Source organism: Saccopteryx bilineata, chromosome 3, assembly GCF_036850765.1.
Source record: "Saccopteryx bilineata isolate mSacBil1 chromosome 3, mSacBil1_pri_phased_curated, whole genome shotgun sequence".
NCBI lineage: Eukaryota > Metazoa > Chordata > Mammalia > Chiroptera > Emballonuridae > Saccopteryx > Saccopteryx bilineata.
The window spans coordinates 182,984,554-182,990,553 of record NC_089492.1 but is presented as its reverse complement, the minus strand read 5'-3'; the positions used below and the strand labels follow the sequence as shown (position 1 = coordinate 182,990,553).

The window sequence follows — 6,000 nt, the reverse complement described above, 5'->3', positions numbered from 1 at the left end:
AAATTAAAGCTGTCCAATATGTAATTTAGGAACCATGTTAAAACAAAACAAATGTAATAATTTTAATGATATATTTTATTTAACCCATTATATTAAAATATTATTTCAACATGTAATCAGTATAAATATTACTAATGAGATATTATCTTTTTTGGGAGCTATTGTTACAAGTCTTCAAAATCTGGCGTGTATTGTTCACATATGGAACATATCACTTTGGCCCTGTTTTAAGTTCTCAATAGTCACATTGGCTAGTGGCACTGAATTGGATAGTGCAGCTATAGAGGATCTTTTTAGGAAAGTAAATTCATTAGTTTGCATGTTTCAAAAATGGTGAGAATAAGAAAGGCCAGTGTGCATCCATATAATAATTTCTCAGCTCCAGCACCTTCATTTCCAAATTCACTAATTGGATTAATGCCTGCCACTTAACCTGTTTAAATGCTATACCCTGGTAGGTAAGGTGACATGTTTTAGAAGTATGGTTTCCTTGCAATCTTGTAATTTTGCCTAAGAGCTAGGCTGGAGCTGACCTCAAGTTAAAACTAAATCTCCTTGGGAGAAGTGAATGTCTGCAAGAATATCTACCTCACAGAACAAGCAGAACCAGTTCACTAAGGAATTCACTAAGTGTGGACCCAATGTGGACTTTCTAGCCTTTAGCATCTGAGGGCTGGACTGGCCAACTCAATAGCTTTTCACTGTTCTGTATTCATTTTTCAACCAAGCAGTTGACAAACACTTGTTAAGAATCTTTGTTTCTGATTCTTCATTGAAAAAATTACTAATACATGCTCATTGAAAAGGAAAATCAAACAAACCAAATAATACTGGATTGTTTATATAGTAACAAGTAATATTTCCTTCAATTCTCACTTTAGTTTCAGAGATAACCACTGTGAATGACTAGGTATATATTCTCCCATACTTTTATCTATATGTCTATGTCTGTGTTTCTATCTTACCTAGAACATTTTTTTGGTATGATAATGGACATACCCCATAAATATTGTACTGCAGCCTCTCTTTTTTATTTAGATGAAATCAATCTCTTCCTATGTATTTTATACATTTTATTCTTATTAATGGTATTATATGGTATGAATGTGCCAAATTTATATAGCCACCTCACTATAGATGAACAAACAAGTTGTTTTAAATTTTTGCTATTGCAAAACTGCTGCAATGCACATCCTTGTACATCTGTCACTGCACATTTGTGTATTTCTGCTTGAAATATTTCTAGGAACTGAGATATCTGGGTGAAAGGCATGTCCATTTAAAATTTTAACAAATACTACCAAACTGCTTAGCAGTTTGTGGGAAAGACCTTGTCTCTTGACTTCACCTGGAAATACCAATGCTCCCATTACAGGAAAGTGGCCAACCCTTCTGAGAAACCAACTGTTTCTATTCTCCACTCTAAACAGGATCTTATATAGTATTTTCATTAATTAATATGGGTGTCTTCAATTGGTAATAACAGTGTTCTGCTTTATAACTTCTCAGATAGATAGAAAACACAGAAAGAAATCAGCTACCCTGGAGTTTTATTATAAGTTTTAGACATTCCTTTGGTGATTTACAAATGCCAGAAAATAAACGCCATGTTCCCCGGGGTCTAAATGAAGACATTGTGGGTTTTGAATTCAGTAACTGAACTTTCAAGAAGACATAGTATGGGGTGGTGACTCATTCACCTGATGGTATCTGTCCTCTAGCTCTGTCCTTTAGAGGTAGCATTATTGTGGATCTACTAGTACTTTTCCCTCCCTCTCCAAGAATTTCTTTAGGCGAGGATGCCTAGCAGGTGCCAAGGTTAGCCTTGTCCCTCTCTTTTCCGGAGCAGAGCGCCGTGGCCTGCAGTACACAGCCCCTCCTTGGCACACAGTCAGCCAGAGCTCATGATAGATGCTTAGCAGTCACAGCCAGTAGCTGAGCACTGGCAGCAGCGTAGACTCCCAATGCAGCTGGAAAGTTGTGTTTTAGCCTGTGAGGTTACAAGGTGTATCCTGTGTTTACAATAAAATAAGTAAATAAATAACAACAAAGCCCCCTCCCTACTCTGTCCTACTGGAGACCTCAACAAGGCAGATGCAGGATTTCGATGGAGAGAGACCAGACCCAGCTGAGGCAAGCTTGATGAGGGAGGGAGGCGGAGGAGGAGGTACGGTGTCCCTTGGCAGCTCAGTGCAGGCTGCGGCAGAGGCAACAGAAGCGCCAAGTACCAGTTGCTCAACACTTTATCAGTTTGCACTGCTTTCTTTTCTCATCAGTGAATTTCCATTTTGAGGGTTCAGATCCATAGAAGAAAGGTGTGTTGGGGCGTGGGAGGAGGTTTGGAATGTCCCGTGTGGGAAGTCAAAGGGGGTGCCTGCTAGGATGGAAATAGGAATTGGTTCGGACTGCTCCTCCGTCTCCCCTTCCTGTCCTGCTGGGGCGAAACAGCGATTCGGCCAGGGAAACTGACAGGGGTGTGTTTGTGGTGGCGGCGGCTGGTTTCCCTCGGAGCACTCAGACTACTGAGGAGAGGAGCGGGGGCTCTGCCCGCGGCGGCCCGGAGGGTCCCGGACTCTGGACGTCCAAGGGTCCCCACTGGGTCCCGGCCCCCGGCGGTTGCCATGGTGACGTAGGGTCGGCAGCTCCACGCAGTGGAAACAAAGCCGCCCGCCGGCCCGCCTGCTCCTCGTCGGAGCTCCTCCTCCGCGGCCGCCTCCCTCACTCCCAGGCGCCGCGACCGCCGGAGTGGCTCCGGGCCCGTGCCCCAGGCGGCCGCCGTGGGCCAGGTAAGGCGGGCGTGCTCGCGGCAGGGGCGGGGGCGGGCGCCTTGGGCGTGCGGGTCCGCCCGCCTGAGGGCAAGGGCGCCGGGCCCGCTGCACCCGAGTCTCCGCCGGGCGCGTCCCCGTAGGGAGATGGCCTCCCTGCACCGGGGAGCCCTCCGCCCGGCCGCCGGCGCGCTGAGGCCGGGGGACCGCGGCGGCTGCCCCGCGGCAAACTTCGCGGCCAGCGGCGGGCGGGCGGGCTGAGCCTCTTCCCGGCCCGACGGTACTGGCGCCGCTCGACGGTCCGCGCCGCACGGAGCTTGAGCCCAGGCCGGCTGCATGTTGGCTGTGATTTTGCAGAGAGGCGGCGGGTGGTACCTCACCTATATTCAGTTTCAGCCTCTCTCTCTCCCTCTCTCGCTCTTGTTATCGAGGCCTTTAGAAAAAACACATGGAAATATTTACCTTTAGGCTTTTGTGTTTCATAGTTTCTTCTCTTTGAGGATTGGATGGGAGGGTTTTCAAGGGGAATATATCATACAAGACGTCTTTTACAATCTCTGGAAAGTGCGCTCATATTCCTATGCCAGGGACAGAAGCTTTTGGAGGTGCTTATGAAGTTCGTGTGGGTTTTGAACGTACCAACCCTATCTCTGGAAGTTGTAGTTGCACCTGTAACTAAATGGGAAAGGTAGCCTGGGTTTCCCATCCAGCAATACTAGAGCTCATAGCAAGACGGGTACTTTGTGGATTAACTGCATACTTGACACCTATGTCATTGGTATTGTTTCCGGAAGGTATTGTACTCCTGCTTTAAGAAACTGCAAAATGCCTGCGTTTTTATATGTAAGGAAGCAATGTTAAGTACCTCTGAAAGCAGGTAGCTGGGCGTATTTGCATGTGTTAATGAGTGTGATGAGGGTTACCATGCCGTTGTCAAGGGCGTACGGGTATTGGATGGGGAATTGCTCAAGTATGGATGCCCCCTCCTTTCTTAACGGCCCAAGTTCTGCCTTTATTTCGTTATATTTAGTTTGTTGCAGACACAAAGAATGTATTAAAAATATTGCGAAGACTGTTTTGTGGCTACTGACATATCTTACGTGTAATAATGTGAAAGACAGGAAACTTCATATTCAGAAATATAGCTGATTAATTTGAAAGGAAGTAATATATTTGTTAATATTTGTTTTAGTGAGAGATGTCACATGGATAACAGGAAATTGAATCAACTAAATTGTAGATACAATTTAGTAAAATAATTTATAAGTTGGAATTGGTCAATTAGCACACTATTTCGAATACAAGAGATTTATCTTTGCTAAAAGGTAGTTAATGAAAAGAAACCAGTGGCATGGGTCATTTTGAATTGCATTTAAGTTGATTAGAATTATGAGTATTAAAGCTACATGAGGTGTCAGGCATAACGTGATTATCTAATATCCCTCTTCTCTCTTTCGAGATTCAATACCTGTTAGCCTGCTGATTACTAGGTTTCTTTCAATACTAAGGTTTCTAAGTCTGTTCATATTTGCTAGCAATTTTAAGTAATGTCACTTTATTAGAAGATTGTATTGGAAACTAAATGAATAAATTGCAACAACAGTTTGCAGATTTTTTCACAATTGGGTTTTTAACTGAATTTTACTTGTAGAGTGATTCACAGATGCTCTGCTAAATACTCTTTGATGATGGTAATGAAATGGTACATTGATTAAAATGAAGTAGATCTTCAGAATATTGAAGTGTAGGCATATTACATAGACATTGAGTGTAGTTTCATATTTTGTACTAAAACATGTTTTATGTTCTTTCTGAGGTGCCAAGAGTACAGCTTTATTCAGATCTTTGTTAGCAAATCCAACATTCATGTGAAAGAACTTTATTCAGATCTTTGTTAGCAAATCCAACATTCAGGTGAAAGAACTGTGGACCTGCTTTTCAGCCAGACAGAACTCTCCCTATGAATTTTAGCCTGCACATTTATATTGTGGCTAAAGAATGTATTTTGAAGAATGGAGATATCCAGTGTTAATTCAGCACAATAAAGACTTAACGTCTTGCCTTTTCTGTGAGCTCACACAAGCTGTATATTCAATATAGTTTGGCATTTTAAAGCTGTATCACTTTCTGCCAAAAGATAAAGTCAGTAAACATCAGAAACAAACAGTCATGTATTGCAAGCACTGTTTTGTTGTAGTGGCTTTTTTACCCGAGCTCTGAGGCATGAAATGAAGCTTTTGTCAGTGCAGCACAAAACAATCATCTGGCATGTTGATGTATGTTATTAACATTCTGAGGTATGTGTATAACCATTTAATGAAAGAAAAAAATTCTGTGATATCTAGAGTGTCTTCTTCAGAAGTACAAATGGAAAAGTGTGCTTTATGTCCATGGTTTAGTTTAGCCACCTGGCGGAGGTAGGGAACAGCACAGCACATCTTCAGGTATAAAACACTGTTTATCATTTACTCCGATTCATGGCAGTATGAGACTTCCGCATGTCTATGCTTAAGAATCTTTAATTTTATGAAGTAAAACTGGTCCCCACTTTTTGGTATAAGTTAAAAAATAAGGTCTATAATTGTAATCACAACCATTACTCTACCTGAAGAATTCTGTAACTTACCAAGTATGTCCAAAGATATAAAATGAGCCAAGAAATGTTCTTGTTTAAGTTAGGGTGAATATTATACTTCTTCCATTGAAAGTCAGTTGTTTGTAACTGTATGAGCCTGCATGGGCAGCATAAGGCCACTGAAACCTTTATTAGCTGTTTCTGGGTCAACATTCTCTTGCAATTTCTAGTTGCACTGTGATAGCATGGTGACTGGTTGGTAATTTATCAATAGTATCTAGTACAATGTGTTGTAGCATTTATAAGGGCACATTTGGGAAAGATGATAGCTTTTTTTTTTTTTTTTTTTTCTGAAGTTGGAAACGGGGAGGCAGTCAGATAGACTCCCGTATGTGCCCGACTGGGATCCACCGGGCACTCCCACCAGGGGGCTATGCTCTGCCCATCTGGGGCGTCACTCTGTTGCAACCAGAGCCATTGTAGCACCTGCGGCAGAGGCCACAGAGCCATCCTCAGTGCCCGGGCCAACTTTGCTCCAATGGAAGCTTGGCTGCGGGAGGGGAAGAGAGAGACAGAGAGGAAGGAGAGGGGGAGGGGAGGAGAAGCAGATGGGCGCTTCTTCTGTGTGCCCTGGCCGGGAATCGAACCCGGGACTCCTGC

At 43.2% G+C, this 6,000-nt stretch overlaps 1 protein-coding gene across 2 annotated transcripts in view; it reads left to right on the top strand.

The window, feature by feature from the left end:
• Window positions 1–2,249: 2,249 nt before the first annotated feature.
• Window positions 2,250–6,000, top strand: part of RNF182 (ring finger protein 182) — a 110,321-nt gene continuing 106,570 nt past the window's right edge. The window contains exon 1 of one of the 2 annotated variants that reach the window (XM_066268352.1): window positions 2,250–2,315. The gene's annotated coding sequence lies outside the window, so the exon portion shown is untranslated. Of the gene's footprint in view, window positions 2,316–2,741; window positions 2,787–6,000 lie in introns of those variants that run through there. The other variant, XM_066268353.1, reaches the window with a different exon arrangement.